Source organism: Panthera leo, chromosome D3 (genome assembly GCF_018350215.1).
Source record: "Panthera leo isolate Ple1 chromosome D3, P.leo_Ple1_pat1.1, whole genome shotgun sequence".
NCBI classification, from domain to species: Eukaryota; Metazoa; Chordata; class Mammalia; order Carnivora; family Felidae; genus Panthera; species Panthera leo.
Genome location: NC_056690.1, coordinates 30,536,491 through 30,561,531, shown reverse-complemented (window position 1 = coordinate 30,561,531; position 25,041 = coordinate 30,536,491).

Sequence of the window (25,041 nt, the reverse complement as noted above, 5' to 3'; positions counted from 1 at the left end):
GATATTTTAATGCATTGTTGAATGATGTTTGCTATTCTTGTATTGAGAATTTTTGCATGTATGTCCATCAGGGCTATTGGCCTGTGCTTCTCTTTTGTAGTGGTGTCTTTTCCTGGTTTTGGTATCAGGGTAAGGCCGGCCTCATAGAATGAATTCAGTTTTCCTTCTTTTTCTATTTTTGGGGATAGGTTAAGAAGAATAGGCATGAAGTCTTCTTTAAGGGTTTGGTAGAATCTGCCTGTGAAGCTATCTTATCCTGGATATTGCTTGTTGGAACTTTGTCATTACCGACTTCATTTCCTTACTGATACAGGGTATCCGTCTGTCCAATTTTCTATTTCCTCCTGTTTCGATGTTGGTCGTTTAATTTTTTCTAGGAATTTAATCATTTCTTCTAGGTTGGCAATTTGCTGGCATGTATTTTTTCATAATATTCCCTTATGAGATTGTATTTCTGTGGTGTTGGTTGCTATTTCTCCTTTCTCATTTGTGGTTTTATGTATTTTAGTGTTTTGGGTTTTTTTTTTTTTTTTCTGTGATGTCTGGCAAGAGGTTTATCAACTTTATTGGTTTTTCTCAAAGAACCAGCTTCTCCTTTCATTGATCTTTTCTGTTTTCATTTTCTCTCTCTTCTTTCTTTGTTTTTCTTTCTTTCTTTCTTTCTCTTTCGTTTCTATCTCATTTATATCTGCTCCAAACTTCATGATTTCCTTCTTTCTGCAGGTTCTAGGTTTGATGGTTGTTCTTTATCTAGCTTCTTTGGATGCAAGATTAGGTTGCTTACTTGAGATTCCTCTTGCACCTTGAGGTAAACCTGTATTGCTGGAACGCCCATCTCAGAATTGGTTTTGCTACACCCAGCAGTTTGGGATCATTATGTTTTCATTCTAACATTTTTCATTGCACTTTAAAAAGCTTTAAATTCAAGCTAGTTAACATGTAGTAAAATAATGATTTCAAGAATATAATGTAGTGATTCATCACCTATGTATAATTCCCAGGGCTCATCCCAACTAGTGTCTCCCTTTATGCCTGTCACCCATTTAGCACACCCCCCACCCAAACCCCACCAGCAACCCTCAGTTTGTTCTCAGTGTTTAAGAGTATGGCTTGTCTCCCTCTCTGTTTTTATCTTATTTTTGCTTCCCTCCCCCTCATTTCATCCGTTATGTTTCTTAATTCCACATGAGTGAAAGCATGCGATATTTGTCTCTCTCTCTCAATGACTTTATTTCACTTAGCATAATACATTCAAGTTCCATCCACATTGTTGCAAATGGCAAGATTGCATTCTTTTTCATCGCTGAGGATGAAAATCCTCCATTGTACATATATACCGCATCTTCTTTATCCATTCGTCAGTCGGTGGATATTCAGGCTCTTTCCATATGTTGGCTATTGTCAATAATGCTGCTATAAACTTTGGGGTGCATGTGCTCCTTCAAATCACCATTCCTATATCCTTTGGATTAAGTACTTCTAGTGCAATCACTGAGTCATGAGGTAGTTCCAGTTTTAATTTTTTGCTGAACCTCCATCCTGTTTTCCAGAGTAGCTGTGCCAGTATGCATTCCTACAAGCGGTAACAAAAGGATTCCTCTTTCTCTGCATCCTTGCTAATATCTGTGCTTGCCCAAGTTGTTAATTTTAGCCATTCTGACAGGGTGGTATGTCACTGTGGTTTGGGTTTGCATTTCCCTGATGATGAGTGATGTAAAGCGTCTTTTCCTGTGTCTGTTACCATGTGAAACTCTTCTTTGGAAAAGTCTGTATGTGTGTCTTTGGCCCACTTCTTCACCGGATTATTTGCTCTGGGGGTGCTCTTTATAGATTTAGATCTTTCCATGAAGTTTTAAACTTTCTTCTCCTCCTCCTCCTTCACCTCCTTCTCCTCCCCTTCCCACTCCCCTCCTTTTTCTTTTCTCCTCCTCCTCCTTCTTCTGTCTTCTTTTTTCCTTCTTTTCTTCTTTCCGTCTTCTTCCTTTATTCTTCTTTTCCTTCTCCTCCTCGCTCTCCTCTTCCTCTTCCACCTCCTCCTTGTCCTCCTCCTCCTTTCTTTTTCTTCTTCCTCTTCTTCATTTCCTGGCTGACACATTCGTTATTTAGTAGTATGGCATTTAACCTCCATGTATCTATGGTCTTTGCAGATGTTTTGTTATGGTTGACTTTCATAGTGCTGTTGTCAGAGAAGGTGCATGGAATGATTTCAGTGTTTTTGTATTTGTGGAGATCCATTTTGTGACGTAACATGGGATATGTTCTGAGAATGTCTGATATATATGCACTTGTAAAGAATGTGTATTCTGCTGTTTTAGGATGGAATGATCTCAATATATCTGTTAAGTCCATCTGGGCCACTAGGTCACTTAAAGCCATGTTTCCTTATTTTCTGTTTAGATGCCATGTCCATTGTTGTCAGTGGGGTGTTAAAGTCACCTACTTGTATTGTATTGCTATGAATTAGTCCCTTCTTTCATTATCAAGTGTTTAATGTCTTTGGGAGGGGTCCTAAGTTGGATCAATATATATTTACAAGTGTTGTATCTTCTTGCTGATTCTATTATGATATAGTGTCCTTTCTGTCTGTTGTTACAGTTTTGGTTTTAAGGTGTGTTTTGACTGATATAAGATGGCTACTCCAGCCTTCTTTTGACAACCATTTGCATGACAAATCCTACTCCATCCTCTCACTTTCAATCTGCAGGTGTCTTCAGGTCTAAAATGGGTCTCCTGTAGGCAGCATGTGGGTGGGTCTTGTCTTTTAATCCATTCTGCCTCCCTATGGTTTTAATGGGATCATTTAGCCCATTGACATTCAGAGTAATTATTGATGGATACCATTTTATTACTTGTTTTGTGATTGTTTTGGAAGATTTTCTCTGATCTTTTTCTTGACATTCTCTCTTTCATGTTCTCCTGATTTTCTTTAGTGATATGTTTGGATTCCTTTATCTTAATTCTTTGTGTCTTTATTAGTGGGTTTTGATATTTGGTAACCTTTCGGTTTGTATGTAACCTCTATTATATGTAGCTGTCTACATTAAGTTAGCCATAATTTGACGGAACCCCTTGTTTTCTCCTTTCCTCCACACGTTTGAGGTATATGATGTTTTATATCCTTTTCTGTGAGTTCCTTGACTGGCTTATGTACAGAAAAAGTCACTTAACTGCGTTTTCTACCTCTATGCTGACACTTTTCATCTGCCCATTCCACTGAAAGAGTTCCTTTTAATATTTCTTGAAGGTCTGGTTGAGTTATCATGAACTGTTTAGTTTTTGGCAGTCTGAGAAACTCTCCTTATATTCTGAAAGATCCCCATGCTGGAAGGAGTATTCTTGACTGCAGAACCTGACCCTTAAGGCTGACCCTCACACTAACAAATTCTCTCAACTGAGCCCTCCAAGTAGGCCTTTACCATTTTCCATGCACTAACCCTAAGCCAAACCATGGCTCTGACCTTAATAGGGCTTGAATGGTAGTTCTGAGGAAATTATTTGCGACACATGACTGATGCCAGGTGACTCAGCCAGGGACAAGAAAGCTAGTGGTGCCATTTGCAATGACCAAGATGCAGCCTCAGAGAAGGATTCTGAACAAAATTCTACCCTGGACCACACAATCAGCCTAAGCCAAAGCCTGTCACAAATCCTGAGTTTTGCCCTCAACTCAGCGCTCTGTGGGGGTTCTGCACTGCAGGTGAATGGACCATTACCATCTGCCATGCCCTACACCTAACCCTAAATATGACTCTGTTCCTACCAAGGCCTGGATCCCAGGTCTGACCAAACAAGGAATTTGGGAAACATGACTAACCCAAGATAATTCAGACAGGAATGGAGAAGGACGTTCTGCTCTTTGTAATGACGAGGACGGAGCTCAAATATAGGATTGTGGACCAACACCTAAGACTCACCCACACCATCACCCTAGCACTGAATACTGTCCATAAGCCTGAGCCTCACCCTAACATTTATCCTCCTCTCAGACCTTTAGGGAGGTCCTATGTTTGAGGAAGACACCGACTTGGGATCCATGACCACTGCAAGATTATTCAGCCAGGAACACAGAAGGAATCCATGCCCCTGGCCATGACTGGGACGGGGCAAAAGAGTATGATTCAGACTGAAAATCTAACCGGACTGCACACCATCAGCCCAGCCCCTGCACCTTAGGCTGCACCTAGGCTGATCCTCATCCTATCCCTCATCCTCAAATGACCTCTACAGTGAGGGAAATGTGCCTTGCTGGCGGCTAGGGCCCTATAGTCTCCTGGGCCTTAACACTAACCTTTCCCATGGATGTGGTCCTCCCAAGCCCACATTTCAAGTCTCGGGAAACAATGGGTTTGGGTTTGGGACACAAGACTCACTGAAGTGGACGCAGCCAGGGACACAGTGGCAAACTGTGCTATCGGGCATGAGGATGGAGCTAGAAAGTATGATTTTGTGTGAAAACCTGACGCTAAGCCACACGATACACCTAGCTCATGAGGCCAAAAACTAAGCCTCACCTTTACCCTTTGTGTTGCCATCACCTGAGCTCTCTGTGAGGGGCTAGGCACTGCTGGTGGATAGGCCTCTGCTATCTTCTGGCTCCCAACCCAAACCCTAGCCTTAGCTCCATCTCGACCCAAGAGCGAATCACAAGATGAAGGAAACAATGGATTTGGGACAAATGACTGACTCAAGGGGCTCAACCAGAGACACAAGAAGAAATGATGCTGGGTGCAAAGATCAGACCTGAAGCAGAACTTGAGGCTGACCCTCACACTGATACTTAACATCAACCAAGAGATAAGCCTTGACCATTTTCCTCATCCTAACCATAACACTAGCCACAGCTCTGACCCTACATGGGCCTGAACACTAGGTCTGAGGAAACAATGGATGTGGAACACACGACTGACCCAAGTTGCTTGGCCAAGTCCATAAGAGAAAATGGTGCCATTTGCAAAGACCATGATGGAGCCAGAGTGTATGATGCTGGGTAGAAACTATCCCGTATCCTAGACCACCCAATCGGCCTAGCCCTTTACCCCAAACCAAACCCTTGATGGACACCCGAACACTCGGGCTCAACTGAGCACTCTGTGTAGGTCTTTGCACTGCCAGCGGATAGGTCCTTATAGATTGTCCACAGCCTAACCCTAATCCTAGCCATTGTTCTGGGCCTACTTAGGCCTGAGTGCTGGTTCCAAGGACACAACTGAATTATGATACATGAATGATAAAAGATAACTTGGTTAGGAACAAAGAAGGATACAGAGCCATTTGCAAGGACTGGCATGTAGCCTTGAGAGCAGGATTCTGAGCAAAATCCTAACTCTAGACCACACAATCAGCCGAGCCCTTAAACTGAGACCAAAGCCTGTCGCAATTTGTCACTTTAGCCCTCAACCCAGCCCTCCAGGGAGGGTTCTGCACTGCCAATGAATTGACCCCTACAAACTGCCAGGCCCTAACCCTAACCCTAGTCATGACTATCCCCACCCAATCCGGATCTCAGGTCTGACCAAACAAGGAATTTGGCACACAAGACTGATGCAAGATTCCTCAGTCAGGAATAGAAAAGGCAGTTGTGTGGTTTGCAACAACTGAGATAGAGCTGGAGCGAAGGATTGTGGGCAAATACCCAACCCTAACCTTCACCATCACCTTAGAGGCCTAGGAACACAGTCCATAAGCCTCACCCTCACCTAACACTCAGCCCTTCGGGGAGTGCTCTGCAGTACCGGCAAAGAGGTCGCTAACATCTCCCGGTCCATAATACTAATAGTTGAAAACTAGTTTCTCTCTGGGTGTCATTCAGCGTGAGTGTCTCAGAGAAATATCCTTTCCTTTAAGTTGGGGAATCTGGCCAAGTCCTTAGGTCTCTGGCATAGGTTGGGACACAGGACCCCTCATTTGCCTTTCAGAAGTGTGCTGACAATGGGAGGCATAGGGGCCTTGAAGGTGCCCAGCAGAGTGTCCATGTGTAGGCAATGCTAGGGTTTGGCAGGGAGCTGGTCTTCCTTCTGGTTGAAGGAGAAACCACGGTAGACATTTCATTCCCAGCTTTGTCCTCCTCTCCTCTGTAATGTAGAAGAAGCCTAGCCTCCTTCTAGCCCTTCCCATCCATTTTCTGTTTCCTTAACTAGGTCATGGGTCACAACCAGGTGGAACTTGTCTGTCAGCCACATAACCAACACCGGGGTTTGTGATGAAATGCCACTCTGGTCTTGTGCCATGGGAGAGCCATCAGTTCCTTTATGCCAAAGAAGAATGAGCCTCGTGTCCATGAGCGCCTGTTGCTTGGCCCAAGTCATCTCTGTGATGGGTAGCCAGCTTGCCTCCCTCCCCTGGCTTATTGAAATGTCTTCATCCTCTTAGGCAGATGGATCAAGCATGCACAGTAGACGGCAGGACAATTCAGCCCAAAAAAGCCCTTATAAGGAATACTGCACCTTGACTTGGTTACAGTACCCCAAGCACCAATGGGACCCCTAACCTGCTACCCTTGAGTCACTGCTCCTTCTCTGCCTGACGGGGAGGGCATACAAAGGAGCCAAGGTCCAGAGCCTTCCTTCTCTTTCTGAAAGAAAAGTGTAGGCCTCATGCTAACTGAGCACCCAGGTGTAGGCAATGGATGTTTCCCTTTGCCTCGGCCCATGGGTGTTTCTTACTATAGTTAGCTTCTCAGGAGATTGTGCTAAGTGGGTCCTCAGCTTCCTCCTGCTCTCCTTTGTAATGAGGAACTCTGGCCCTCTATTTATTTCCATCCTTTTGCTATTTTCTTCAAACTAGCATCTTGCTGGAGTCCATTCAGAGTCAATATCTCAGAGAAACATCCTCCCTTCTAAACTGGGGCCTCTGGCTGAGTCCTGGTGACTCTGGCATAGATTGGCAATAGGACCTCTCATAACTTCCTATTACAACTCCGTTCTTAACGACAGGCCTAGGGCATATGAAGGTGCCAAATTGGATATGGATAGATATGGGTAGGTAGTCCCAAAGGTTTGGAGAGGGACTGGCCTTACATATAGAGCAAGGAGAAATGCAGGTAGATAAACGGAGCTAGCATAACTCATTCCCATTAGTAATGTAGAGACTTGGCCTCCCTTGTAACCATTCCCACCAATTTGCTACTTTCTAAGTCCTGAGTCACATTCAGAAATGATTGGGCTGTCACTCACTTCACACAATCAAAACCCAAAGATTGGTGCTAAACTCCCATTGTGAGAGCAACCAGTAACTTCAAATAAAATAAAGGATGGCCTTGTTGTCCCTGAGTGCTTGGTGCTTGGCCACGTCTGTTTAAATGCAGTAAGGGCATGTCTGCCCTCTTTCTGTGCCAAACATGATTCCCATATGCACACTATTCTTCAGACCTGGTCAGCACAGAAAAAGCCCTTTGAGGAGTGACTGTATCAGGTCCAGGTCCCAAACACTTGATCCCCAGCTGGGAGCAGGAGATCCTTGCCTCTACTTCAATGTTGCATTTATTTCCTGATAGGAAAGACAGGGAAAAATCACCAAATACAGCTTCTCATATTTCTTAACAAAAATACAGAACTCCTGCAGATTTTCACTCTCATGTATAGCCAATGGAGGTTTCCTTTTCCACCAGCTCTCAGGTGTTTCTTACTCTTCAGCCAGCCTGCCAGGAGATAGGAGAGGCACTGAATTCTATATCTCACTCTCTTCTGTAATGAAGACCTTTGATCTTCCAGGTGCCTATGTGATTTTATTGCTCTTTTCTCAAACTAGGTTCTTCCTGGGAGCCATTCAGAGCAAGAGCCTTAGAACAATGTCCTCTGTTTAAATTAAAACATTCCAGGATCCCCTGGAGCTGTGCCAGGTACAACCCAGGTCCAAATATTGGTCTTGAGTTCCCAGTCAGTTCCTCAGCCAATTGATGGCTCTCAGTGTCTTGTATGCCAGAGGAAAGCAGGCCTCTGTGTCCCTGGGGGCTTGGTGCCTAGTCAGCAAACAGCCAACCCCCAAGCTCACAGCTACGAGGAGTATTCTCCTTTGGGATATCCGATGCTGATGGCTGAGCACGGGACAGAGTGGGAACCCGATGCCCATCCCTGGGTGCCTGTTGAGTGTGTGTCAGCTCCATGGCTCCTAAGGGTGAATCAAGAGGCAGTCAGAAACACAGGAAAGCAGAGGAGATGGTTGCAGTCAGGACCAAAAGGCATTTGATATTTCCATCCAATGGGATAGAATGCGATCAGTGTGGAATGGAGAGGTTTATCTTCATTTTCCCAAGACATAGCAAGGGAGCCAGCTCTCAGCCTGTAAATCTGCCTGAACCTCCCCACACACAGCTCTTGGCGGGACTCCTTCTGATGCCTTAGGGCTCTGGATGTCCATGTGGTCCTGAAGCCACAAGGCCAGGGACTCCGGCTCCACCTGTCACACGACCGTGTGGGACTGGTCCCCATTGGACATCTGCAGCCAGATGTATAGTACTCTAAAAGACTGAGTTTTTATGGACCCCAAGACGAACCTTGATGGATGATAAAGCAATTTTGTGAAGCTGGATAAACCGAGGGCCAGTGTTCTTCGTGTTTAGAAGAACCTGACTAGCGCAATGTATTCACAATCTGGCTAGCACAGGAATCAAAAGAATTTGGGGGGGGGGGTCTTTGGCCACAGGAGTGTTCCAAAGGATTCCCGTTGGAGCCCTGTGAGCCAGAGGACCACATTTCCCCCCCCCCCCGAGAAATAGAGCAGAACTTTGCATTCTGGTGGGTTTCAGCCCATAATATTGGTAGAGAGGGTCAGCAGTGGCTCTGTGATATGAAGAATGTGCTTCCATGTGATGATCAAGATGTTGGAATGAACCTTGATGCACTATTTACTCAAAAGGCTTTTTGTGCGCTGATCATGTGGAGCATGGTGTGTTTTCACAGACTGTGTACTTCTGGATGAGGGTAGCTCCATCCATTCGGGGTGGGGGTCAACATGGCTCCCATTCCTATGATACTGTTGCCTGCCCAGCACCAGGGGAGCAAAGACATGGAGGGGTAGCTCTCCTCTGGGACATCGAGCTCTGAGAGCCCTGCATCGGGTCAGGGATGGCTTGGAAACTCACCTACCAACCAGGGATCTCACTTGGTGTATGAGGACAGACACAGTGCGTCACACTGTACTTGTAGGCACCTAACGCTAGGCCATTTCCTGGTGCTTTTACACAAGAGTTTAAGAATAGTTCTGTTCAAGTACACCTTTAGCCCCTTTCTCTCTCTTCTTCTTCTGGAATTCCTATGATACAGATAGTGTTCGGTTTGATTGCATCTCTTCCTTCTGTAATTCTCCCCTCATGCTTCTGGATTTTTTTTATCTCTTTTTCTCAGCTTCCTCTCTTTCTATAATTTTATCTTCTAATGGACCTAATCTCTCCTCTGCCTCCTCAATCCGTGTTATGGCTGCCTCCATTTTATTTCGCACCTCATTTATAGCATTTTTTTAGTTCCTCATGACTATTTCTTAGTCCCTCGATCTCTGTAGCAATAGATTCTCTGCTGTTCTCTATGCTTTTTTTCAAGCCCTGCGATTAATATTATGACCATTATTCTAAATTCTTGTTCCATTATATTGCTTAAATTGTTTTTGATCAGTTCATTAGCTGTCATTAGCTACTTCCTGGAGTTTTTTTGAGGAGAATTCTTCCGTTTTGTCCTTTTGGGTAGTCCCTGCGGTGGCTCCAAACTGCAGGGCACTTCCTCTGTGCTGCTGGGAGTTACATGTTGGTGGGCGGGGATGCAGTCAGACCCGACATCTGTCCCCAGCCCACCGCTGGGGCCACAGTCAGACTGTGTGTACTTTACCTTCCCCTCTCCCAGGGGCAGGACTCACTGTGGAGTGGTGTGGCCCCTGTCTGGGCTACTTGCACACTGCCAGGCTTGTGGTGTTCCTTCCATGGGACCTGACGTATTCGCCGGGATGGATCGGCAAAGTGCACAGGGGCAGGATGGGCAAGCTTAGCTCGCTTTGACAGACACATAGACCAATGGAATAGAGACTCCAGAATTGGACCCACAAACGTATGGCCAACTAATCTTTGACAAGGCAGGAGAGAATATCCAGTGGAAAAAAGACCGTCTCTTTAACAAATGGTGCTGGGAGAACTGGACAGCCACATGCAGAAGAAAGAAACTGGACCACTTTCTTACACCATTCACAAAAATAAACTCCAAATGGATAAAAGACCTGCCTGTGAGACAGGATACCATCAAAACCCTAGAGGAGAAAGCAGGAAAAAAAACCTCTCTGACCTCAGCCACAGCAATTTCTTACTTGACACCTCTCCAAAGGCAAGGAAATTAAAAAGCAAAAGAAAGGGAATTTTAATTGAACTATTGGGACCTCATGAAGATCAAAAGCTCCTGCACTGCCAAGGAAACAATCAACAAAACTAAAAGGCAACCGACGGAATGGGAAAAGATATTCGCAAATGACATATCAGACAAAGGGGTAGTATCCAAAATCTATAAAGAACTCACCAAACTCCACCCCCGAAGAACAAATAATTCAGTGAAGAATTGGGCAGAAAACATGAATAGACACTTCTCTAAAGAAGGCATCCAGATGGCCAACAGGCACATGAGAAGTTGCTCAACGTGACTCCTCTTCAGGCAAATTCAAATCAAAGCCACACTCAGATACCACCTCACGCCAGTCAGCATGGCTAAAGTGAAAAAATCAGGAGACTCTAGATGCTGGTGAGGATGTGGAGAAACGGGAACCCTCTTACACTGTTTGTAGGAATGCAAACTGGAGCAACCACTCTGGAAAACAGTATGGAGGTTCCTCAAAAAATTAAAAATAGATCTACCCTATGACCCAGCAATAGCACTGCTAAGCATTTACCCGAGGGATACAAGAGTGCTGATGCATAGGGGCACTTGTACCCCAATGTTTATAGCAACACTTTCAACAATAGCCAAATTATAGAAGGAGCCTAAAAGTCTGTCACCTGATGAATGGATAAAGAATTCGTGGTTTTTATACACAATGGAGTACTACTTGACAAAGAGAAAGAATGAATTATGGCTTTTGTAGCAATGCGGATGGAACTAGAGAGGGTTATGTTAAGTGAAATAAGTCATACAAAGACAGATACCATATGTTTTCACTCTTATGTGGATCCCGAGAAAACAGAAGACCACGGGGGAGCGGAAGGAAAAAAAGGTTAAAGAGGCAGGGAGCCAAAGCATAAGAGACCCTTAAAAACTGAGAACAAACAGGGTTGATGGCGGTGGGAGGGTGGGGAGGGTGGGTGATGGGCATTGAGGAGGGCACCTGTTGGGATGAGCATTGGGTGTTGTATGGAAAAAAATTTGACAATAAATTTCATATATAAAAAGAAGAGTACTTCTGACTACATATCCCCAAGGAGCTAGTTCTAAAACCGTCTTGTAGCAAAGGGTAATTTCAGCAGGAAAGCACAAGTGTCTACACAGAGGGGTGGTGAGGAAAGTGTTACGCCATATGTCTACGAAGGACAAGAATGTCACTTGAAGCACAGTAATGCTTTGGGCACTTAAGCACAGGGCCTTTCCCTATGGCTAATATAGAATGTTCAAGTTTGTATTTAAATTCCAGTTAGTTAACATACCGCGTGTTAATAGTTTCAGCTGTAGAATTCAGCTGCTCCACCCTTCCACACAACACCCGGTGCACATCACATAGTGTACTCTTTAATTCCCATGTCCTGTATAGTCCCACTGCCCCCGCACATTTCTCCTCTGGTATCTATCAGTTTGTTCTCTATAGTTAAGAGTAAATATCTTGTGTTGCTGCTCTCTTTGTTCCACCATGATTACTTATTTGTTTTGTTTCTTACATTCCACATAGGAGTGAAATCATACAAGCCTTTCTCTGACTCATTTCACTTATACTATTCTCGAGCTCCATCCAAATCATTGCAAAGGAAAATGTCATCCTCTTTCATGGCTGCATAATATTCCATTGTGTGTATATATGTGTGTTTTATATATATATATATATATATATATATATATATATATATATATATCACATCTCCATCCATTTCTCAGTCAATGGACATTTGAGCCCTTTCCGTAACTATTTTTCATTGTGCTGCTAAAAACACTGGGGTGCCTATATTCCTTTGAATTCTCATGTTTTGTATCCTTTGGGTAAAAACATAGTGCAATTGCTGCTGGATCATAGGGTAACTCTAAGTGTGAAAGGGTAATTTTTAAAATTTATTTATTTGAAAGGGAGAGAGGGAGAGGTGGGAGAGGAGCAGAGAGAGACAGAGAGAGACTCCCAAGCGAACTCCATTTTGCCAGTGCAGAACCCAACGAGGGCTCAGTCCCATGACTGTGAGATCATGACTGGAGTGGATATCAAGAGTCAGTCGCCTGACTGTGCTACCCAGGTGCCCCAGGGCAGCCTTATTCTTAACATTTGATTGATGAAACCTTGTGCTGTTTTTCAGAGTGGCTGCAACTGTTGGCATTCCCACCCACAGTGTCAGAGGGTTTCCTTTTCTGACCATCCTTGACAACACCAATTGTTTCCTGTTTTGTGAGATTTAGCCCTTCCGACAGATGTGTGATGATAATCTCACTGTAGTATTGATGTGTATTTCCCTGATGAGTGATGTTGAGCCTCTTTTCATGTGTCTTTGGAACAAGGGTCACCTTGTGTGTTCTCCTGTGTGCCCCTCTCCCTCTCCCTCTTTCCTCAATGAGGGCTTCCACTCCTCTGCAGCAATGCTGATATATTTCTCCCCAAGCCCCCTCTCTGCACTTCCTACTGTCTTTGATGTGGCTTCTTCTCTCCCTCTATCTGTGAACTTTGCTTTCTGGGGTATTTAGAATGATTGGCAAGTGATCTAGCTATGATTGGCTAGTTCAAAGGCTGAGACTACACGGCTGCCATGCTAGCTCTCTCAGCACACACTAATAAAGAATGTTTCAACCAACTGCTTTGAGATGTATGTGAAAGGCTACACGAAAGACCCTTGGGCAGTGTCGTTTCAGGCAGTAAACCACAAGGCGTGGGTGGCGGCTGGTGGGTGTGTTCAGGGGGTACATATGTGGTGTGTGTGGAGTGGCTGTGATCCTGTTCTGTATAGATGGCACATATGTTGTATATGTGGTTTGTGTCTGCCTATGGCATTTGTGTGGTGAGCGTGGTGTGTGTATGGTGTGTTGGTGGTTTATAGCTGTGTGGTGTAAGTGAGGTCTATGTGTTGTGATTGTACTATATATGTCATGCGTGTATACTCCATGTACAATGTGTGTTCGTGCGTGAGGTTTGTATGGCGTGTGTTTTGCATGTGGTGCCTGTGCAGTTTTGTGGTGTGGCATAGGGGTGGAGTTGGTGTGGTGGTAAGTGTGGTGTGTATGGTGTGCGTGGTTTTTGTGTGTCATATATGTATGGGTTCTCATGGTGTGTGTGTTGTAGATGTGGTGTCTGTGTAGTATGTGTTGTGTGGGATATACGTTCGGCGTGTGTGTGGTGTATATATGGAGTGTGTTTGTGTGGTATAGGTGTGTAGGGTGTGTATACGTGTGTGTGTGGTATGTGTATTGTGTGTAGGAAACAGTAGGTGGAAGATATCTGTGTGATGCGTATGTGGTGTGTATGGGGTGAATGGGTGAGGTGTTTCTGTGGCATTCGTGTGTCATGCGAGATGCTTGTACTGTGTAGGAGTAGTGGAGCCGGGTGGTAGATGTGTCACATTTGTGTCTACATGGGCAGTGTGCGTGATGTCTGTGTAAGTTATGTGTAGAGGAGGTGGCATCTGTCTTCTGTATATGTGGAGTAGGTTCGGTGTGTGTGGTGTGTATGTGGAGTGTGTTTGTGTGGTATATGAGAGGTGGTTTGTTTGGAAATTGTGTGCTGTATACGTGTTGAGTGTGGTAATAAGGTGAGAGGGTTATAACTGGGTGTGTGGGGCATGTGTGATCTGTGTTGGATATGCTTGTGGTATATGCATGGTGTGTGGTGTATATGTGGTGTGTGTAATACATGTGTGTGTACATGGTGTATGTGTGATGTAGGTGCGTATGTAGTATTAATGTGGCCAATGCGGTGTGCAAGGTGTGTGGTATGTGCAGGGTGTGCGAGTCTGTGCGTTGTAAGTGTCTTGGTAACAAACTGTGGTCGTGTGTGGTGTATTTTTCATAAATATTTTGTATTTGTGTGTTGTGTGTTCGTGTATGGTGGTAGGTGTGATACAGGTGTGGTGTTTGTGTGTAATATGTTGTACTGTGTGGTTGCATATTAGTTGCAAGATGGTTTCCCGAAAGTGCAGTTTGACCGAGTTATGTGGCACTCTCTGCATAGTTTCCGCATAAGTTTTCAGACACTGCTGAGTGAAACGAGATGTTAGCTAGGAGATGGTTTACCCACAATGTTCTTTCCCAGAGTTGTTTATACGGCACTTACCTTTGTAGGCCCCGCATAGGTTTCAAACAGTTCTCAGTGAAACAAGATATCAGTTGAAAGACTATGTCAGTACAGTGTTCTTTCACATAATTGAGTATATGGCACTTTCTGCATAGGCACCGCATAGGTTTTCAAACGCTTCTAACTTAGTGAAACCAGATATTAGCTGCAAGAGGGTTTCTCGACAGTGCTTTCAAAGAGTCGAAGTATATGTCACCTTCCTCATCGTTCCCAACAAAGTTCCTGGTGAAACAAGATGTTAGTTGAAAGGTGGTTTCCCAAAGTGCTGCTTGATAGAGTTGAGTACATGGCCCTTTCTGCATAGGCCCCACGTAAGGTTTTCAGACAGTTACCAGTGAAACAAATTGTTGGTTGAAAGATGGTTTCTCCACTGTATTCTTTCAGAGTATCGAATACATGTCACTTTCCACATCGTTCCCCACATAGGCTTTCATACGCTTCTAACTTAGTTATACAAGATGTTGGTTGAAAGATATGTTCCCCAAAGTGCAGTTTGACAAAGTTGAGTATATGGTACTTTCCACATAGGCCCCGCATGGGTTTCCAAACACTTCTGACTTAGTGAAATAAGATTTTGGTTGAAAGATGGTTTCTCCATAGGATTTTTTAACAGTCACCTTCCGCATCATTCCCCGCAAAGGTTTTCAAATGATACAAGATGTTAGTTGAAAGACGGTTTCTGCAAAGAGCGGTTTGACAGAGTTGAGTATGTGGCACTTTCGGTAAAGGCCCTGCATAGTTTTTCAAACAGTTCTAACTTAGTGAAATGAGATGTTATAGTTGAAAGATGGTTTCCCCACAGTGTTATTTCATAAGGTTGAGCATATATATGGCACTTTCCGCATAGTTCCCGCATAGGGTGTCAGACACTTCTAATGTAGAGAAACGAGATGTTAGTTGAAAGAACATTTCCCCACACTGTCGTTTCACAGAGTATGTGGTACTTACTTTGTATGCCCTGCATGGGTTTTCAGAGTTCTCAATGAAGTCGATGCGAATTGAAAGAATTTTTCACCACAGCGTTGCCCCACAGAGTGGAGTATATGGGATTTTACGTTTTGGCCCCATAAGGGGTCACAAACACATCCATGATTGTGAAAGCAGACGCTTCTTGAAAGATTCTTTAAACACAGTAGTTTTTCACTAAAGTGAATGGCACTGTCCGGCTAGGCCCGGCATGTGTATTCAAACACTTCTAACTTAGTGAAACTACATGTTTCACTGAAGTGAGTGTATGGCACTTTCCGTCTAGGCCCCGCGTTAGGTTTTCAAGTTTCCAAGTTAGTTGAACCCGACGTTAGATGAAAACGTTGGTTTCCCCCAAGCGCTGTTTGACAGAGCTGGGTATGTGGCACTTGTGTTCCAACACTACTCCCTTAAGTTATACAAGAGTTTAGTTGGAAGATGGTTTCTCTACAGGATTCTTTCACTGTGGCTGGTATGTGTCACTTTCCACATCTTTGCCCACGTTGGTTTTCAAACACTTCTAACGTAGTGCAGTTTGACAGAGTTGAGTATACGGCACTTTCCACATAGGCACTAAATCATTTATAACTTAAAGATTTAGTTGGAAAATGTTTTCCCTGCAGTGTTGGGTCACAGAGTTCAGTACCTGGCACTTTCTGCATAGAGCCTGTGTACTTTTCAAACACTTTTAGTGAAACCAGATGTTAGTCGAAAGATCATTTCACCACAACGTTGTTTCACACAGCTGAGTACATGGCACTTAGCGGTTAGGCTTCTCTTAGGTTTTCAAACACTTCTGAGAGCGTCCAGATAGTAGTTGAAAGACTACTGTGACCGTTTCCCCACAGTGTTGTTTCACAGAGTTGAGTGTACGGCAATATCCGCATAAGCCCCGCCTGTGTTTTCAAACACTTGTAACTGAGTGAAACCAGATGTCAGGAGATTGTCTCCCGACAATGCTGTTTCACAGAGGTGAGTATGCGGCACCATGGTTTTCAAACACCTCTTAGTAAAGCAAGAGATTGTTTGGAAGATGGAGTCCCCACAGTGTTCTAGCACAGTGTTGACTATATGGTACTTTCCGCATAGGTCCCTCATAGTTTTCAAACATTTTACCTTAGTGAAACCAGATATTAGTTGAAAGATCGTTTCACCACACCTTTGTTTCACAAAGTTAGTTGAGTGTGTGGCACTTAGCGCTCAGGTTTCTCTTAGGTTTTCAAACACTTCTAATGTAGGTAGTTGAAAGACGGCTTCCCCACAGGGTGGTTTCACAGAGGTGAGGATATGGCACTATCCTCATAGACCCAGCATGGCTTTTCAAACACTTGTAACTTGGTAAGTCCAGATGTTAGTTGAAGGACAGTTTCCCCACCATGTTGTTTCACAGAGTTGAGTATGTGACACTTATCTTCATCGCCCTAACCACACAGGTTTGCAACCACTTCTAACCTAGTGAAACCAGGTGTTAGGAGAAAGAAGGTTTTTCCCCCACTGTCTTGTTTCACAGAGCTGAGTATATGGCACTTTTGGTGTAGGCCCCGCATCGTTTTCAAACACACCTAACTTAGTGAACTAAGATGTTAGTTGAAGGACGGTGTCCCCAAAGTGTTGGTTGACACATTTGAGTGTAAGGTACTTTCCGTGTAGGTTCCGCATACGTATTCAAATACGTCTAAAAGTGATGCCGGATGTTATTTGAAAGATGGGTTCACCACACTGGTGTTTTACAGAGTGGAGCGGAGGGCACTTTCTGGGTAGAACCGAATAAGTTTTCAAACACATCTAACTAACTGAAACGAGAGGTTAGCTGACACATGGATTCCCAACAATGTTGTTTCACAGACTTGACTGGCCCTTTCGATGCAGGCCTTGCATGGGTTTTCAAACACACTCTGACTTTGTGAAACAAGGTGTTAGTTGGACAGTAGTTTCATCACACTGATATTCACACTTTTGCGTTTATGGCTCTTCAGGGTTAGGCCTCTCATAGGATTTCAAACACTTCTATCCTACAAAAACCAGATGGTAGTTGAAAGACGATTTCCCCCACTGGGTTGTTTCACAGAGTTGAGTGTATGCCACTATTCCCATAGGCCCCCGCATGTGTTTTCAAACACTTGAAACTTAGTGAAACCAGATATTAGTTGAAAGATCGTTTCACCACACTGATATTCACAGTCTTGAGGCTGTGGCACTTCAGGGTTAGGCCTCTCATAGGATTTCAACACTTTTAACTCAAGGAAACCAGATGGTAGTTGAAGGACAGTTTCCTCACAGTGTTTTTTCACAGAGTTGAGTACATGGCCCTTTGGGGGTCAGCCCTGCATAGTGTTCAAACACCTTTAGGGAAACAGGATGTTAGTTGGAAGGTGGTTTCTCCACAGTATTCCCTCCCAATGTCGAGTATATGTCAATTTCCCCATGGTTCCCCGCATAAGTTTTCAAGCGATTCTACGTTAGTGATGCAAAATGTTAGCTTCAAAGATGGTTTCCGCAATGTGCAGGTTGACAGAGTTGAGTATATTATATGGCACTTGCCGCCTGGGCCCCGCATGGTTTTTCAAATGCTTCCAACTTAGGGAAATGAGATGTTGGTTGAAAGACCGTTTCACCACACTTGTTTCACAGAGTCGAGTATGCAGCACTTTCTGCAGAAGGCCCAATAAGTTTTCCAACACTTCTAACAGTGAGACAAGATGTTAGTTCAAAGATGGATTCCCCACGGTGTTGTTGGACAGAGTCGAGCATATGGCACCTTCTGCATAGGCCCCGCGTTGGTTTTCCAACAACTCTAACTGAAAGGTGATTTTGGTTGAAAGATCGTTTCCCCACAATGTTATTTCCCAGAGCTGAGTGTGCAGCACTTTCGGCGTAGGCCCCTCATTGGTTTTTAAATAATTGCAACCTAGGGAAACTTGATGTTAAGTGAAGGATAGTTGCCCTAAAGAGCTGCTTGATAAAGTTGAGTATATGGAACTCTGCACCTGGGCTCCGCAAAGGTTTTCAAACACTTCTAACAGGGAAATGAGATGTTAGTTCAAAGATGTCTTCCCCACAGTGCTTCACAGAACGGAGTACATGGCACTTTCCGCATATGCGGAAAACTTGGGTTTTCAAACACTTCTAACTTCGTGAAACCTTATGTTAGTTGAAAGATGGTTTCTCCACCCTGTTGTTTCACAGAGTTGAGTAGATGGCAACCCCTTCATAGTTCCTCGCGTGGCTTTTCAAGCACTTCTAAGTGAAACAAGATGTTAGTTGAAAGATGGATTCCCCGAAGTGTTGTCTGACAGAGTTGATTATATGGCACGATCTGCATAGGCCCTGCATTGGTTATCACATACTTCTAACGTAGAGTCAGTTTGAGTTGAGTTGAGAGAGTTGAGTACATGGTACTTTCCATGTGGACCCCGCATGGGTTTTCTAACAATTCTCATTTATTGAAACCAGATATTTGCTGAAAGATTGGTTTCACCACAGTCTTTTCTCACAGAGTCGAGTATATGCATTTCCGCATAAGCCCCGCATAGGTATTCAAACACTTCTCGTTTACTGAAATAAGATGTTAGTTGACGGGTGGGTTCCCCACAGTGTTTCATACACTTCAGAATATGGCACTTTCGGTTTAGTCCCCACGTGGGTTTTCAACTAAATCTATCCTAGTGTAACAGGATGTTGGTTGATAGAAGGCATCACCACACTGGTGTTTCACAGGCAGTTTCAGTGTGGGCCCCACGAGCGTTTTCAAACACTTCCAACTTCGTTGAACCAGGTGTCATTTTGAAAATTGGTTTGTCTGCAGTGATGTTTCGCAAAGTGAGTAAAGGCCGCTTTCGTTATACTTCTATGTCTAGGATCTCAACGCTTCTAACTTTGTGAACATGTTAGTTGAAAGATGTTTCAGCACAGTGATTTGGCACAATGTTGGGCATGTGGCGCTTTCCGTAAGTACGCCATTTTTCAACACGCATCTTGTTCCACTGAGAAGTGTTTGAAAACCTATGAGGGAAACTGTGAGGAAATGGCATATACTCGACACTGACTTTCAACTCACATACACATCTTCACCAAGATGAAAGTGTTTGAAAATCTATGCAGAGCTTATGCTGAACATGCCATACATCAACTCTGGGAAACAACAGTTTACTGACAGTTTACCATCATTCAGCTAACCTCTCGTTTCACAATGTTGAGAGTTTGAAAACCCACGCGGGACCTACAGGGAAAGTGGCGTATACTCAACTCTATGAAACAACACTGTGGGGGGAATGATCTTTCACCCACCATCTGGTTTCACTAAGAGTTGTTTCAAAAGCAAGTCGGGGACTATGCAGAAAGTGCCTTATACTCAAATCGGTGAAACAACAGTGTGGGGAACGATCTTTCAACAAACCTTCGGTTTCACCAACTTAGAAGTGGTGGGAAACTTACGCGGAGAACTCCGAGAGACAGACGTGCCATACACTCAACTCGGTGAAACCACGCTGTGGTGACAACGTCTTTCAACTACCATCTGATTCCACTAATTTAGAAATGTTTGAAAACCCATGCGGGCAACTATGCGGAAAGTGCCATTACTCAACTCTGTGAAACAACATTGTGGGATAACCATCTCTCAATTAGCAGCTTGTTTCCCTAAGTTAGAAGAGTTTCAAACCTATGCTTGGGGACGATGAGGAAAGCGACAAGGACTCGGCTCAGTTAAAAAGTACTGTGGAGAAACCATCTTGCAACTAACATAAGGTTTCACTCTGTTAGAAGTGTTTGAAAACCTATGCGAGGCCTATGCATAAAGTGTCATGTATCCAACTCGGGCAAACAACACTGTGGGGCAACCATCTTTCAACCATCATCTTGTTTCACCACGTTAAAAGTGTCTAAAAACTCACGCAGGGGCACTTTTGTGCTCACTTTTGTGCCCGGTGAAAAAGTTGTCTGATGGAAACATCTATCAACTACCATCTGGTTTCTGTAACTTAGTGTGTTTGAAAACCGCAGCGGGGCCCACATCAAATGTGCCATATACACGACTGTATGAAGCATTGTGGGGAAACCATCTTTCAGCTAACAGCTCGTTTCACTACGGGACAAGTGTTTGAAAACCCATGCAGGGCCTAGGTGGAAGAAGCCATATACTCAACTCTGAAACAACACTGTGAGGTAACCATCTTACAATTAACACCTTGTTTCCCCAAGGGAGAAGAGTTTGGAAACATGCACACGTCCTACACGGAAACAGCCATATACTCATACTCATAAACACTGTGGGGGAAACCATCTTTCAAGTGTCGCTTTGTTTCATTAAGTTACAGGAGTTTGAAGACCCATGTGGGGCCTAAGGGAAAAGTGCTTTATACCTAACTTTGCAAAACAAGACTGAAAGAAAACATCTTTCAACTATTATCTCTTTGTCACAAAGTTAGAGGTCTTTGAAAACCCATGCCTGGCCGATGCAGATGGCTCTATATAGTCTGTGAAACAACCCTTTGTGAAACCTCTTTCAACTAACATCTTGTTTCACTAAGTTACAGTGTTGTAAAACCCATGCAGGGTTTATGCGGAAATTGCCATAAACGTAACTGTGAAAAAACAATGTGGTGAAAGCTTCTTTAACTACCATCTCATTTCACAAAGTTACAAGTGTTTGAAAACCTATGCAAGGCCTAGCAGGGAAAAGTGCCATAAACTCAACTCAGTGAAACACTTGGGAAAACAATCTTTCATTTAACATCTGGTTTCACCAAATTACAAGTGTTCGAAAATACACACGGGGCCTATAGGGATTGTGCCTTACACTCAACTCTGTGAAACGACCCTCTGGGGAAACCGTCGTTCCACTACCCCCGGCTGTCACTAAGCTAAAAGTGTTTGAAAACGTACGAGGGGCCTATGCACGAAGTGCCATATACCTAACTCTGTGAAACATTACAGTGGTGAAACCATCTCTCAACTACCCTCAGGCTTCACTAAGTTAGAAGTGTTTGAAATCCCAGGCGGGGCTTATATGAGAAAGTGCCATATACTCAACCCAGTGAAATAACACTTGGGGAAAACAATCTTTCACTCAACATCTGGTATCACTAAATTGCAAGTGTTGGAAAAAGCCTGTGGGGCCTTGGTGGATAGTGCCATACACTCAACTCTGTGAAAAAACACGGTGGCAAAACCAATTTTTGTTACACGAAGTCAGATTTGTTTGAAAACCCATGCGGGACTACACCAAAACTGACACGTACTCAACCATGTGAAGCAACAGTGTGGTGATTCCATCTTTAAACAAATGTCTGGTTTCACTAAGGTAGCACTGTTTGAAAACACTTGTAGGGGCTACAAGGAAATTGGCGTATATTCAACTCCGTGTAACAAACAAACACACACTATGGGGAAACAGTCTTTCAACTAACCTCTTGTTTCACTAAGGTAGAATTTTGAAAACACTTGCGGGGCTTATGCATTGACATTTTATTCAACTCTCAAAAAACACTTTGCAGAAACCATCTTTCAACTAACAACTCATTTCACTCTGTTAGAAGGGTTGGAAAACCTACGCGCGGCCTATAAGGAAAGGGCCATTTACTCAACTCTGTCAAACGACACTCTGGTGACACCAACTTTCAAAAACCATCTAGTTTCATTAAGTTAGTAGTGTTGGAAACCCATACAGGGCTTCCACGGAGCGTGACATATACTCAGCTCTATGAAACACTGTGGGGAAACAATCTTCCAAGTAACCTCTTCTTTCACTAAGTTAGAAGTGTTTGAAACCCTTTGTGGGTCTTATGCACAAAGTTCCATAACCTCAACTCTGCCAAGCAGGCAGCCTTTTGGGGATACCGTCTTTCAACTTACATCTTGTTTTACCAAATTACAATTGTTCAAAAATCTTTGTGGGGAATGATGGAAGAAAGTGACCATATACTTGACTGGAAAAAATTCTCTTGAGAAACCATCTTTCAACTCATATCTGGTTTCATTAATTTAGAAGTGTTTTAAAACCCTATATGGGGCTTATGGAGAAAGTGCCATATCCTCACCTCTGTCAAGCAACCCTGTGGTGAAACTATCTTTCAACTAACATATGGTTACACTAAGGTAAAAGTTTTTGAAAATATTTGCGAGAAATTATGAAGACGTGCCATATACTCAGTTGTGTTTGACAATACTGTGGAGGAACCATCTTTCAAATAACTTCTTGTTTCACGAAGTTAGACGTCTTCCAAAACCTATGCGGAAAACATAGGGGAATGGCACAGACACAGCACTGTGAAATAACATTGTGGGGGAGCCTTCTTTCAACTAATCTCTTGTTTCACTAAGCGACTAGTGTCTGAAAACCTACGCGGGCAACTCTGACGCAAGTGCCATACACTCAACTCTGTGAAAACAGACTGTGGACAAACTGTCTTTCAACATCTTTCTTGAAGTAGGAAGTGACTGAAATTCTAGGCCTGAACGTATAATGACATTGCCACACACTCACCTCCTTGAAGGAACACCATGGAGAAACCATCTTTCAGCTAACGTCTGGTTTCTTATTGAGGGGTGTGTGAAATCTTTTATAGGGAACCGAAATGACTTATACTTAATTCTGGAAAAACACTATCGCGAAACCTTCTTTCAGCCAAATTTTGCTTTCACTGTTTCCACATGTGGAAAACTAACAGCTTTCACGACGTTAGAAGTGTTCAAAAATCTAGGCCTAAATATATAATGACAGCGACATCCTCTGAACTCCTTGAAATTAAACAATGGAGAATCCTGTTTCAACTAACGTCTGGTTTCAAATGAAGAGGTGTTGGAAACCCTTTATAGAGAACTATAAGGATCTTATACTTAATTCTGAAAAAAAAAATCTATCCAGAAACGGTCTTTCAACCAGCCTCTCGTCTCACGTCTAAACGTGTTGAAAAACCTATCCTGAGAAATTATAGAGTGCCTTATAATCAACTCTGTGAGGTCACCTTCTGGAAGAACCATCTTTCAACTAATCCTTTGTTTCCTTCAGAAGTGCTTGATATCCTATGAGGACAGTGACATGTACTCGACTCTGTGAAAACAGAGTGGAGAAATGACCTTTAAATAACATCTCGGTTCACTAACTTAGAAGTGTTTGAAAATCTAGGCCTCAATGTCAAATGAGAGTGCTATAGGCTCCACTCCTCGAATTAAAATCTTGTCGAGAACCCTTTGTCTTTCAACTAACGTCCTGCTTCAAAGTTAGAAGTGTTTGAAAACTTTTACAGGGAACTCTGGGGAAAGGGTCACAATCTTAACTCTGTGAAAAAAACACAACTAACTTCTTGTTTCACTGGGTCGGACTAGTTGGAGACTCGATGCAGGGAACTATAAGGAAACTGCCATATACTCAACATTGGGAGAAAACAGCGTGGGGAAACCACCTGTTTCACTAGGTTAGGTGTTTGATAACGTACACTGGGAACTCTTAAGAAAGGGCCAAATACACAACTCTGAGAAAACACAAAAGTTTCAAACCAACTTCTTCCTTCAGTGGGTGAGAAGTCTTTGACTCTCTGTGGGGGAAGTATGAGGAGAGTGCCATGAACTTCACTCTGTGAAACAACACTGTGCAGAAAGCACTTTGCAGATAAGTTCTTGTGTCCGAAACTGCATTTTTTAAATCAAACCGACGTAATATAAGGAAATTGCCATATCCGCACTCTGAGAAACGCTGGGGAGAAGCCATCTTTCAACTAACATCACGTTTCAGTAAGTTAAACGCTAAGAAACTAACACCGGGGAACAGGGCTTTCAACTCTTGTTGACCCCACTTAGCTAGTCATGTTTGACGACCTGTGCGTGGAATTACAAGAAAGTCCGTATACTCAGTTCTGTTTGATAATACTGTGGAGACGGCATCTGTCAAATAACTTCTTATTTCACGACCTTAAAAGTCTTTCAAAACCTATGCAGAAAATATAGGGGAATTAATGTCACTGACCCCACTTCCGTGAAATAATATTGTGGGGGGAAACACTTCAACTAATTCCTTGTTGCACTAAGCAAAAATGGTCTGAAAACCTATGCTGGCAACTAGGGGGAAAGTGTAGATTCTCCACTCTGTGAAAACGCCATGAAGAAACGACCGAAGACAAGTGCCATAGATTCAACAGTGTAAAGAAATCATTTTTACACTAACACCGTGTTTCATTGAGTTAGAAATGTTTGAAAACCTATGCGGGGAACATTGAGGAAAGTTCATTTACTCAACTCTATGAAAAAAAAAAAAAAACCACTGTGAACATACCAACTCTCAACTAACGTCGTTTTTCACGGAGTTGGAAGCGACTAAAAATCTAGGGCTAAACGTATAATGACAGCGCCATACACTGAACTCCTTGAAGGAAAACCATCTTTCAAAAAAAGTCTGGGTTCAAATTGAGTGGTGTTTGAAACCCTTTACAGGGAACTATAAGGAAGGGACCTCGTGCTTAATTCGGAAAACCCACTATGGCGAAAGGTTCTTGCAACCAACTTCTTTCACGAAGTTAGATGTGTTGGCAAAACTATCCCGGCAACTATATAAAGTGCCATCTACTCAACTCAATGAAAGACCATGGTGGAAGGGACCATCCTTCAACTAATTCCTTGTTTCACTAAGAAGTGTCTGAAAACCTA